The sequence below is a fragment of the Chenopodium album genome, chromosome 3 (assembly GCF_948465745.1).
Source record: "Chenopodium album chromosome 3, dcCheAlbu1.1, whole genome shotgun sequence".
Classification (NCBI taxonomy): Eukaryota; Viridiplantae; Streptophyta; class Magnoliopsida; order Caryophyllales; family Amaranthaceae; genus Chenopodium; species Chenopodium album.
The window spans coordinates 44838733-44852506 of record NC_137836.1 but is presented as its reverse complement, the minus strand read 5'-3'; the positions used below and the strand labels follow the sequence as shown (position 1 = coordinate 44852506).

Genomic DNA, 13774 nt, shown 5'->3' with positions numbered 1-13774 from the left:
ATGAAATTCTCTAGCCTATTCATTTGAGATTGTTGATCATAGAAATCATCACCTTGGTTTAGAGTCTTTGTAGTAAATTTGGGGAGGGTACCTCTTTGAACATCATTTTGAAAATCTCCCCTACTTTTATTACTCCAATTACCCCTACCATGATTTTGGCCGGAATTTTAATTAAGGTTACCATAACCTTGGTTATGATCCCTATATTCTTAGCCTTGGCTTTGATCATTATTACAACCAAAGTTGTTATGGTTGCCACAAAACTCTTGGGTCACATGGTTACCATAACCACTATTTTGGTTATAATTATCATAGCTCCCATGATTGTGATAATTCCTATTCCCAACATACTTTTGAGCATTAAATCTAGGTCCAAAATCATAATTATCAACACAATTCACATGCACATTCTCATATCCATCATATCCATCACAAGGAACATTGGAGCAATTAGAAGCATCATGATCATTCTTTCCACATAAATCACAAACCAAGCATTCTCTTATCATGCAACAAGAAGCAAAAAGAGGGTTAGAGTAGGAAGATGTACCTCTCCCCATAAAATGGGAGGGAAGACTAGAAGCTTGTGAAGGACTCTCAAGCTTGATCTTGAGAGAAATCACCTCATTTCCTAACTCCGAGACCAATGTGGACAAATTGTTGACGACATTAAGTTGATCGATTGAGCCACTTGTGCTTGTCGATTCCATCTCTACATCATGCCAATTCATTTAGTTCCTTACTACATCATCTACTACATCCACAATCTTTTCTTCCGTCTTGTTCATAATCGGCCCTTCGGCTCCGGTATCAAGGCTCGATCTACCTTGAGAGCTCAAACCACCATAGAAAATTTGTATGACTTAATTTAATGGAATTCCGTGGTGAGGGAATTCCCTTTGGTAATCCTTGTACCTCTCCCATGCTTCATAGAGGTTCTCTCTAGGCAATTGCTTGAAACTTTGGATTAAGGCTCTAGCCTCCGTCGTCTTCTTTTGTGGGTAGAAACAGGACAAGAAAGCCTTGGTAACTTCATCCCATTTCCTTAGGGACCTTGGCTTTACCTCCTTGTCCAACCACTCTAAGGCTCTCCCTATGAGAGAAAAGGGAAACAACTTAAGCCTTATAAACTCTTGAGCAACTCCGTCTTCCATAATTGTATTGCAATACTTCTCGAAATCTTTGAGATTGTTGAGAGGGCTTTCACTTGTAGTACCACCATATTGTTTCCTTTCGATCAAGGTGATCAATGTCGGCTTGATTTCAAAAGCACCATCCGGAATCAATAAAGAAGCAATCCCGCTCTCATACGTGTAAGCACCCGGAGTGCCCAACTCTTTCAATGTGATCCTTTGAGCTTCTCCCATGTTCTCTTGCACACAGAATCTCAAACGAAATTATTAGTAGCACGGCTACAAATGTAGCCTAAAGGAAAATCTTTTTGTGTTTTTGAATAAGGTGGAATAGACTCAACAACAATATACAATCACAACGCCATTCCCCGGCAACGACGCCATTTTGACAAGGGTAAGACTAGGTCGTTGAAACTAACCCTACCCAAGGCCAAACAAAATTTGTAATCTCTCAACACACCCTTATACAAGTATAATAGTAAGTCGAGATGTGAACTACTAAGGAATGGAGGGCGATCTTATATTGTAAAGTCAAGCTATTCCGAAAAGGTTAGGTAAGGGTGTGAATGCTAAACAACTAAACAAGCTAGGTTGGGACAAATGTAATAAACACTAGGACTCGGGATCCACATATACTTGTAACGGATTCCGCTAATTGGGAAAGAGTTGAATAAGTCGAGCGATGCGAGGGAAAACCAATCATGCAACTAAAAGAGCATATCAAGCTATTTTCCTAAAGGTCTAACTAGCGTCAACTACGATAAACTCTAGCTAGGAACGTCACAAGACACCTCAATCGTTAAATGCAAGCCACAAATCAATGGTTCGTATCAATGTGAACCTATAATTCAATCTAGTGTGAATAACTAGGGTGATCAAGCCTAAATCAAACACACACATGCACATAATCAATTAACCAATTTAATCACATCATCAACTCCATCAATTTCCCCAAATTAACATCAATCTATTACTCACATATGCTTCACCATTACCCTAGCAATCAAACTACTTATAATCCATAGAAATCAAGATTAAAACAAAGCTAAACAACAAATTCATCATGATCAAATTAAACAAACAAAAATCAAAACACAAATCAATCAAACTTCAATCAAACTTGAACATTCAACAAAACAATTGAAATCAAACTAAAGATCAAACTAAAGATTGAATTAAAGAAAAGGAATCCTTACAAACTTGATAAAAGATCAAAGGAAATGGAGAAATCTTCAATTATCAACAATCCACCATGAAATTCTCTCACTAAAACCTAGAGTTTCTCTCTCTAAAAATCTCTCTAAGTTGATCTAAAACTAATTCTAATTCTATTCTAATCATTCTCTCTCTAAAAATAGAAGGAAAAACTATATATAGTAAAACTAACAAGAGAAAAGTTAGTTAGATCGTCCAAAAGAAACCCCGGAATGTGCGGTCGCAACAAGGAAGAGGGGCGGCTGTGAGAAAATGGGTACGGAACAGGGGCCCTGGCAGGGGCGCCCGCAACCGCATCAGGCGCGCCCGCGCCACCCAGGTGCGCGACCGCGACACCCTCGTGCGCGCCCGCACCTGGCAGTAGGGGAGCTCCCTCTTCTTCGTCATAGCTCATCCTCGTGCGCTCGTCTTGGTGATGATGATGAATACTAAGGTAGGCAGTCTTGAAATGGCTATTTTTGTGGGTTCAAACCAAAGATGATGCCTCCACCGCATGCATGCATCAATCTCATGAACTTGCTCCTTCTATTCCTTCAAACTTGAGCTCCAAATGACAAGCAAGAGGCATCCAAAATGATGTGAAATATGAGAGGAAGGCTCGGGAATCCTTGGAACACGATGATAACCTGAAAATACATGAAAACAAGCAAATAAAAGAGAAAAAGACCAAATAAACAAAGAAATGCACAAAGAAAGAAAACTAACTAAGGAAAGCACAAACTAAAGAAATAAAGAACAAAACTAAGGCAAACTAAAGAAAAAAGCTATAAAAGAGCATGAAAATCAACCAAAAAGAAACCAAATGAGTGTCATAATTGACACTCATATGAACCCCACTGTGATCATACACATAAGCATGGTGGCGTTCAAAGGGAATGAAGCTAGAGGAAAAGAGTCGCCAACAAGTTTTAGGAACTTGTAAACCGTTCACATGGTGAAGGTTACACCTCTTAACGACCCAGGAGATCGTTAACTCTAGTAGGTGTGGAACCAAGATTGGAAGTTCGGGGATGAAGGTATAAATTTAATCTAAAAGAGACTGAACCTGCCCTAATAATAGGCCTCTGCTTTATTCTTCTCGTATTCATGTGCGCTTTCTGACTAACATGCAATCAATAGGTTTAGCCCTAAACCTGTTTAATCTATGTTGGTTGAATATTAATGCACAAATAAAACTATTATTGGCGATCACTTGAATTATAATCAAATTATCTTAACAAGATTATTAACTATCTTATAAAGCGTGATTACAAGTACCAATTCCCTTTAAACATGCATAAAAGGCGTGATCAAGCAATAACAATAAATATAATCAAGCAACACATTAATAAAATAAATTATAACAATTATAATCATAATAACGATCATGTTAAAAATAAAGCATAATAATAGCAAGATCCTAGGTATGATACTAACTAGATCAATAACAAACCCTAACATGTCACTAAACAATAAAAATCAAAGCTTTAGCCCTAACATAATACTAACATGATATTAGGAAAGAAAATAGGAAGCATCATAGAAATCATAATTGACATTATATTCTTTACCCTAAACATCATACTCAGAAAAGCATCCTAACATGATACTAAGAATCAAATTAACAATCTAAAGCATGATTTCTATATCATAATCTTAATAAAACAATTAAAGCACTTCCTTTGATGCCTCGCACCTCTTTCTAATAAAAAAATACACACATTAGTAACTTCAAGGAAAATAATAAAACAAACAATTAAATCAAATAATTGAAATAGAGATTTGGGACCAAATCCTCGGAAATACCAAACCTTTCACTTTTACGGTAGAGGCAACGTCGAATTAGGCTAGGTGTGTCTAGATCTTGTGAATGCGGAATTTTGTTTGTGAAAAGTTGGTTTAGAAAAAAGAGAGAGAGAGTATCAAGAATTTCTTTATGAGAGTTGGTAGGTAAAAACGGAGGTTTAAGGAGGCTATTTATAACGAAAATAAGCGGGAATATGATAAAGAAAGTATTGGAGTTTCAAGAAGAATAAAACACGACGCTGGCGCCGCAAATGCCTTTGTCGCCGCGCGACAGGCTTGTCGCCAGGCGACAACTTGTTGTGCGGCGCTGCAGGCAATTTTCCATACGTTTTCTATTTTTGTTAAAATTAAGCGTAAAAGTCCGTACGAGGGATAAAATCGTAATTTCATTTAAAACACTTCTTTTATTCTATATAAAACTCATAAAACTCAATTATCAATGCTAATCATATTAGGATTAAAAAGAACTATCTAGAATATTCTAGAAGACTATAATCAATCCTAATTGCATTTGGAATGATAATTCATAATAGGCCATCCTCTAGATCATTGGTCCGCATATAAGAATCAAACCGCGTCCAGCTTAGTAATTTGGCCATAACTTTCTCATTATTCATCGGAATTGGGTCTATAAAATGTCGTTGGAAAGCTCTTTTCGAGCCCGATCCAACTAATTTATTTTTGGACCCTTTCCATGGACCAAAATAAATTGGATTGACTATTTTAATAAAATAGGTTTTTGAAAAATAGAGAGAAAGAAGAGAATTTTAATAAAACTAACCGCAACACTAAACTTTCCACACTTTCACTTCATTCAATAATGATTCGAAGTGAAAGGCATTCGTCACCGGGTTTGGTTTTGGAAGACACAAATGGGTGTCTACAGAAGCCCCCACTTTGACTGAGTTTGGAGAAACGCGAGTTTTGAAAACAAAAGTCAAAGTATCGATAGGGACGGAGAATGATTTAGAACGTTTTGTGATACTAAATCATTCTTGTAACGCCAATACCTGCGAACTAGCGTTAGTTAAACAGATAAAAGGGTTAAGAAACGCGTATCTTGCACCATCAAGCACACGTCTCTAGGAGTAACCGATTTGTTACTGCATTGTCGTTGTGACAACCTTTCACAAGCTAGATGACGTCATCTTGCAGTTTTGATGTTGATATGTCCACGCGTCTCTGAAAAAAGAGCTTTGACGATCTTCCTCAAGATAGGGGATACCGCCTGAAAACTACTACGCCTGTAACTGCCTCCAATTTCGGCTGTGATAGTCTTCTGCAAGCTAGAGAATCCGATCAAAGACTGCTTCGCTTGAAACAATCTTCATTTGTTGCAATAATATTTTGAAGAATATCACCGAAGACCAACACTTGTCAATCCTATAAAGTTTGCTTGAACTTGCTTTTGCTATGCCAGTGCGTCGACGCTTTTGCTGCTTGTGAACCAGTATGTCGGTGCTTCTATTGTTTGTAAACCATTGCGTTGGTGCCTTTGCTGTTTCTGAACCGTTATGTCGGTGCTTTTGTAATGAGCCAATGTTTAGGCGCTTTAAGCTAAGTGAGACGATCATTATCAGGTCGGTCACTTAATGTGAGTGTAATCGAGCTGATTAATAATTCATGTCAAATTGCATATAGGGGCTAACTGGTGTACCAAGGAACCCAAACTGCTGTAAGAGGTCCAAATTATCTTTTTGAGAGGCCTCACGTTCTGTCGCCGTTGCAACGTCCGCCAGAGATTGTTGTCGCCAAAATTTCTTCTTGTCGCCCGTCACTACACTCTGTCGCGCGGCGACAAAGTTGTTGTGCGACGCTGCACTCGGGTTTTCCAAATAAAAGCCCTTTCTTCATCATTTCGTTGTTGATGCTGCTTTCATTCGAGTTTCGCTACGAAAACTTCAAATCGTCCATTCTTGCTCGTTTCTCAACCAAATTCGATAGAATTTGTTGCAAATCGAAGCTTTGTTCATCTAGTTTGTTGATCTATGTAAGTTTTTTCCAAACTCACTCGATTTTTGCTGAATTTTGCACATGTTTATTCACGAATTTCTGGAAAATTCGAAACTTATGTTGCTCAATTTGCTTTGTTCGTTAAATTTTATGTCATGAAATTGCTTGATTACGTTTATATATTGCCTTGGGAGTATTTTGAGAATTTTTTGACTCAATTTGGTGGAGAAATGAGCGATTCACCATTTTTGAACCTCTTAAGGTCGTGAGAACAGTGTGGGTTTGATTGCTTGAAAAATGTCGTATATGCTTGAATTGAAATTTTGCTCTGTTTTAGTTTATGTACTATGTTTCTTGCAAACATAGTATCATGCAGCTAGGTGAACCTTAGATACCATAGAGCCTTAATTTTTGTCAAATTTTCACAATGTAGTATGGCTAGATAGCAAGGTTCTGGTTCCCGGTTCCAAGACACGCGAAGGGAGCACGAGCCCGTAACGGAGGACGCGGATCCGTCCCCTTCTCTCGGTCCTCTCCCTAAGTGGGACGAGCTGACATTGTTCTTTGCCCCCGAGCACCACATTTCTGAGAGGGTGCGTCGTGGGATTGTTAGTGGTAGGACACGCATCCATAGCTCGGGCAACGAGACCATAGGCAAGCTGTACAAAAAGTATTTTCGTAGCGATGAGGGGCTGCGACTGCTTCCAGAGTCCTGTGGGCTGACTGCCCTGTTCCAGGCTACCCAGGCCATGAATTCGTTCGACGCGGGCCACCACGTGGTTCGTGCTTTGGTGGAGTTCTTCAGGGACACCACCAACACTTTTCACTTTCCTTGGGGTAAGATGACTGTCACCCCAACCGACTTCAATCTCATCTTGGGACTAGAGTTTTCGCTCAATTGCACTGCCATTCGACATCTCTATCGGTGCTTTCTCTCTGATAGTCGAGGAGTGGTTGGGTCCGATCGTTGTTCGGGCCCGTGCCGAGGTGGAGCCATCACGACTTAGCTCCAGGTGCATTCGCCGATCGACTCTGGCGATGGCTTTTGAGGAGGATGCAATCACCTAAGACTAGCGGGTGCGCATCTTTGCACTTATTTTGTTGTCAGGGGCCTTTTCCCCTGACAAGGGTAGTCGAGTGCTGCTTTACTACCTTCCTGTTCTCCACGATCTTCAGCTGATCGGGACTTACGATTGGGCCAACTTAGCCTATGCTGACTTTTTGCGGGGCTTGCGAGATTCTTGTCGCCACCAGTCTTACACAGGAAACATTGCTTTCTCTAGCTTCTAGAGAGTCGTAGAGGTACACTTTATCTCTTTAAAAGTTAGCTCTAGACTCTCATTAGCATCTGTTGATTTCTTTCTGCCTTTGTTGATTTGGTTCTACGAATACTTTCCTTTGCTTGCGCCGGCGAGACCATCTCCTCGCGAGATCCCTATTGGCGCCTATTGGGAAGGTCGTTTCAGTGACTAGGCGGCTACTGCAAATTTCCGAGAGCTGATCCTCTAAGTATGTTCTGTTTGAATAGTTGTCGTCCTTTGTATTGTTTTCGATAGAGCTTCATCTTACAGTCATATTTTGCAGGGGCCTAAGGTATTGTACTGGCCTTGGGACGGTCTGGTTATTCCTGCGCTGGCTGCACAGTACACTGCTGAGCGTCGCTACTTTCAGGGGACGTATGAGGTGGCGGTGTACTTAGGAGAGAGATTTCTTATTCAACACTCTTCGGAGATCTTCGTCGTCCCTGCTCCTTCGCTTCGCTACATGTTCCATGACGCAATGCTATTCAACTTGGCGGAGAGGTCGCCTGTTGGTATTCCTTGGCGATCTTATGGTAGCTCGGGGCGATGTTATGAGGAGGAATTGTTGCCGTTGTTAGCTTCAGCCCGTGATTTTTTTGAGGAGGCGGCGGTATGATTTTGGTCTTTTATTTCATTGCTAAGTAGCCCCCAAGTGGCATTTTATTCACTTTGGTTTGTTTTTTTTCCAGACTGAGCCTACTAAGTTCGTTCCTCCCTGGATTTTCATCACCTATCAAGGGATGTGTGACCCTATTGAGGAGATGATCCCCCCGGCTCCTGAGGATCAGCGCTTCGTAGATCGATCCATCCCTCGTCACCAGACTCGGGTGAGTTATTCACTTGCTATTTGTTTATATCTGTCTTGTATTGTTACTAACTTTGTTTCTTGGCAGTTCTCGTGCGAGGTGGTGTCGGCGATGGCGAGGTGCATAGACGCCTTTTGGAGCCAGCTAGTGCGGATGAGGAATGTAGCTTCCTGTCGTCGTGACGACGCTGTTCAGGAGGTAACTTTTCCCTCTTCATTTTTACATTGTTTGTTTTTATATTTTCTTTGCATCTGACTTAATTTACATTTGCAGGGACAACCTATTCCTTCACGTACTCGGACGAGACCTGAGGCGAGGAGAGAGCCGGCCAGGTCTGGCACGAGGCGTCGCCGCACTGCTTCTGGTGGCCGATCCGAAGCTCCTCGGACCGAGGCAGTGGAGGGCTGGGTTCTTCATCTGAGGGTGCACGGACTGGACCGATGGGCCAAGGAGAGGCGACATCGGCTCTGGTAGGTGGTGGAACATACGAGGTCAGCTCGTCGTTGCAGCAGCCTCCGCAGCCTCAGCCTTTGCTGATTCATCACCAGGGTGACCCTTGGTGGACTGGTCTTGAGTTGAGTTTCCCTACTCTTGGTGAGACCGGAGCTGGTGGGGAGCATACTCCTCGATCTGCGCAGTTCTTTGATATGATGAACATTCCTCATCATCTCCGTCCTCCGGCACCGTAGCTATACCTGCATTTATTTTATTTTTACTTTTTGTAAGACTTTGCCGACTGACTCCTTTATTAGACATATTTGTATATACAAACTGTCATCTATTATGACAGTTCTATATTTGCCTTTATTTTTTTATTTTTATGTTCATATGTGAGTGTGCAAAAACATTTGTGATTAATTTTGCGCAAAAATTTCCGTCATTTTATTACTAATGGAGGGTATCCGACTTTCTCTCCCAAAAAGAAATAAGTGAAAAATAAATTGGACTTAAAACAAACCTAAATTTAATTAAGCTTGAATAAATCCAAAAGTAAAAGGAAATATATTAATATGTATGGGGTAATTGCACAAGGGGCGAAATTGTAAAGTCATTGTACAAATTCGAATCATAGTCTGAAAAATGTGGTTTGCATAGCACGGCGTAGAAGAAGCGCTGCAGCGCCGCTTGTCGCCACGCGCTTTACGTTGTCGCCGAGCGCTGCTGCTCTCGCCAGGCGACAGCCTCGGTCGCAAGGCGACAAGCTTGTCATCAGGCGCTGCAGTGCGCTGCCTCCGAATCCTTTCTGGAGTCAAACTGCATCAATTTTGTAAATAAATAGCCCCTAAATATGCCAATTTTCTGTATAATTCGAACAGATTAATCATAGTCTTAGCTTCTCAACAAATAATCATGTATTTAGTCACTAAGAGTTTTAGCAATTTTACTCGCGAATGGTGTCGGTCTTGAACTGCTAAAGAGAGAAAAAAAATCGATTTTTTCACATTTGAGGTATTTATGGTATTAAGGGGGTAGATCTTCACATAGATTTGATTCATACTGCCTTAGCATATTGGGACACAGATACACATTGCTTTAGATTAGGGTGTGATGAAATTAGCCATTTACCGGGAGAATATGGTGCCATCCTAGGCTTCCCATTATTAGATCTTGCGGTAATCCCTAGAGTGGATGAATAATTATTATAAAGATTTTGAGAGCTTCTTCAATTTAAAATACAGAGATCTAACAAATATTGTAGATGGTAGCGTAGTCAATTTAAAAGAATTTGCACGTCATTACTTTGATAGACCTTATTCTGAATCTTTTTATGTTTATAGAAGAAGGGCTTTTCTCTTTTGCATGCTTAACCAATATCTTCTGACTAGTGGCAAAACTAATAAGGATCAAGCAATTATATTAACTGTATTAGAGCAAATTTAATCTGGAAGAAACCCAATGCCATTAATTGTGGAGAGACTGTGCTTAGTCTTGATGAATTAAAGAAAAATCCAAAAGCACCTTTTCGGGGCTCTCCAATTTTATTACAGGTAAAAAAATAATATTTTTAACTACAGAAATCAAAAACATATTTTTGTATAGTAATACTAATTATTTGTATTGAATTTTTTGCAGATACGGCTAATGGAGAGACTAGAGTTAATTAGTCCTCTTGACAACATTGAAAAATACACTCCAAATTGCTTCGTAAGGCGAAAGCAGCGTTTTTCAAAGATGGGTCGCCTTGAGTGGAATAAAGTATTTGCCTCTTGCAACTGTGCTATCAAGTGGGTCGTCCCATAGTGGAAAATTGAGAAGATGGTTGGTGTCAACAACCAACCCTTCTGTCGTCTTCCAAGCTTAACCAATATGACTTTTTATTATCCTTACAGGTTAAAAAGAAAGTACGGTCTACTTCAAACAATTCCTTCAGGGGATCTCCGTCGTCCCTATGAATTCTCTGTTTCACAAGAAGTAGAGAAATTTGACACATATTGGAGTGCTAGGCCTTTATGGGAAGTGATTACCCAAAAGGTTCCTCCTTCCTTGCCCAATGATGTAAGAGATGGCTTTTTAATAAGCCTACAAAGGACATGAAGAAAAATCAGAGTAGAACCAATGTGAAGAACCGTCTAGGTGACAAAGTGAATCATATTAAGGAACGCTTTGGTGAAAAAGTTGAATTTAAAACACCTGTGACACCTAAGAAGAAAGACACTACAAAGGATAAAGGGACAAGAAAAGCTGACACCTCAGAAAAGAAAGTTTGGGTAAAAAAGAAACACGGAGTCCTAGCTATGGGCGAAACCATTTACTCTAAAATTGAATGTAGGTCCTCTAAAGGATGCCTACTAGCTAAAGTCATGGATGATGAAGAAGATGCAGATAAAAATTGGAAGAGGGCAAAGAAAGAGAAGAAAGATTGAAGCATTGCTTAACTTCTAATTTATTAGACTAGTTTAAATTTAAAGTTAATTTTATTTTATTTAAGGTTTTATTTAAATTCCATCAATAATGTAATTTTTACTTTATTTTATTAATGAAATTTTAGCTTTTTTAATTAAATCAACTTTTTTATTTAATTTATTAAAGTAATGAAAACAACTTTAATTATTTTCCATAAATTTTCTCGAGTACGGAAGTCGAAAATTTTCCGAAATACACCGAAATTTGCCTAGATATTCTCAGAAAATCAGCGTCGCTGTTTTGCGTCTGTTGCCAGACGTTGCTGCTTGTCGCCAAGCGACAGGCTCTGTCGCTTTGCGCTGCAGTCTGTCGTCCGGCGACAGACTCTTTTTTATGGCGCTGCTATTGCGTTGAGTTGTTATTGCTTCTGGGATGCGAGGTTTATGAAAATTAAAGTGGCCGCACCCTGTAAAGGGTTGCCTACGTATCCTTTCCTAAGGAATCAGGCCAAACATAGCTCTCTTGAGTTTCCTACTCAAGTATTTATGGGTAGTACTTTTTAAGTTGGGTTAAGGTTAGTCATGTTTGAGAATTCATTTCCATCCATATCAGTTAGTTTTGCTGCACCTCCTGACAGAATGGTTTTGACGATATATGGTCCGGACTAATTAGGCCTAAATTTGCCTCTTGGATCCAAAACATTTTTCCTTAGAGCTTTTAACACCAAGTGTCCTACTTTGATGTTTCTTTTCTTGACCTTCTTGTTCAAGTGTCTAGCCATACGGGTTTGATAACATTGGGTATGATGTAGAGCTTCCAGTTGCTTTTCAACGAGTAGAATTAGCTCTTCATATCTTACTCTAATCCATTCAACCTCATCAAATTTACTTTCTAGTACAATGCGTAGAGACAGTATCTTTAGCTCTATAGGTTGTACGACATCCATTCCATAAACAAAGAAGAATGACGTATTTCCTGTTGATGTGCGAAGTGACGTGCGATAACCCCAAAGTGCGAAATGGAGTTTGTAAGGCCAATCCTTGTAATTTTCTGCCATTTTCTCGATAATATTCTTTAGATTTTTGTTAGCCGCCTCAACTGCTCCATTTTCTTGAGGTCTATAAGGGGAAGAATGATGGTGTTGAATGACATATTTTTGTAACTATTCTTCACATTCTACTTGAAAGTGAGTTCCATTGTCACTTATCATCTCATGTGGGACTCCGTATCGACAAATAATATTCCTTTCGATAAAGAGTGCTACATATTTTGCAATGAATTTAGCATATGATTGTGCTTCAACCCACTTTGTGAAGTAATCAATTGCTACTAAGATGTATTCGTGACCTCCTGTCCCAGGAGGGGTGATTTTACCAATAATATCAATTCCCTATGTAGAGAATGGCCATGGTGAAGTGTAGGTGTAGAGTAGAGACGGAGGACCATGTTGTAAGTTGGCGTAAATTTGGCACTTAGGGCATCTTTTTACATATTGATGACAATCCCTATTCATGGTAGTCCAATATTACCCTTCTCGCATTATCTTTTGGACTAGCATTTTGCCATTAACAAGGGTTCCACAATGCCTTCGTGGACTATCCTTATAGCTCTTTTGGCTTCCCTTTTCCCTACACATAAGAGAGCTCGACCCTTAGGTACCCTTTTGTGTAACTCGTTGTCTATGAGTACGTATTGGGAAGCCAAGAGTCTTATTGCTCATTTTTCTCTTTTGTTAGCATGAGGAGGATATTCTCCTTTCGTGACGTAATTGAGTATATCCGTATACCACGGTTCTTCTTCTTCTTCATCTTGAACCACTTCATCATCTTCTATAGCTTGAATGTAAGCCGGCTTATGCCCTTTCACTATGATTAGAGGCATTTGCTCGATTTCCGTAAGAATCCTAACCATTGAGGCTAGTCTTGCTAAGACATCGGCAAATTGGTTTTCTTCTCTAGGTAGATAAGTGTATTCTACCTTTTCCAATTGGTTTGTGAGAGTTTCCAGATAGGTTTGGTAAGAGACTTTCACTCTTTACTTTCCATCTTTTGGAAATATGGTTGATGATCAACGAAGAGTCTCCGAAAATTCGCAATTTCTTCACTCCCAATGCCAAAGCTGTTTCAAGGCCTAACACGCATGCTTTGTATTCGGTAGCGTTGTTGGTAACGTCGAAATCTAGCTTTATAGAGATTGGAACATGCTCTTCTTTAGGTGATACTAATAGTACACCAACGCTACATCCATTTTGATTTGAGGCTCCGTCGAAGTATAAGGTCCAAGTATCATCTTCTGTGACCATCAAGTCTTCATATGGAAATTTGTTGTCATATATTGGCGTCGAATCTTCTATTGGGAAATCCGCTAGGAAGTATGAGACCACGGATCCTTTGATAGCCTTATGAAGCATGTATCTTCCATCGAACTGGGCTAAATTAACTATCCACCTTGATATGCGCCCATTGAGTGTAGACTTTTTGAACAGATATTTAAGCGGATCCATTCGAGAAACTACAGAGACTGTATGCACGAGCATGTAATGTCTTAGCTTGGTTGTGGCCCACACCAATGTGAGGCACAATTTCTCAAGCGGTGTGTAGCGTACTTCATACTCGAGCATTTTCTTGCTTAGATAGTAGATTGCATTTTCTTTTCCTTCTACTTCTTGTGCAAGCATAGCCCCTATTGTCTCCATGGTGACTGTTAAGTACAACCTAAGAGGGATCCCTGGAAGCGC

General features: G+C 40.0%; 1 non-coding gene across 1 annotated transcript; it reads left to right on the top strand.

The window, feature by feature from the left end:
• The first annotated feature begins 876 nt into the window (after positions 1-876).
• LOC145626011 (small nucleolar RNA R71) lies at positions 877-982 on the top strand. The gene has a single exon (XR_014110896.1). It is a non-coding gene; the product is annotated as a small nucleolar RNA R71 (small nucleolar RNA).
• The last annotated feature ends 12792 nt before the right edge of the window (positions 983-13774 follow it).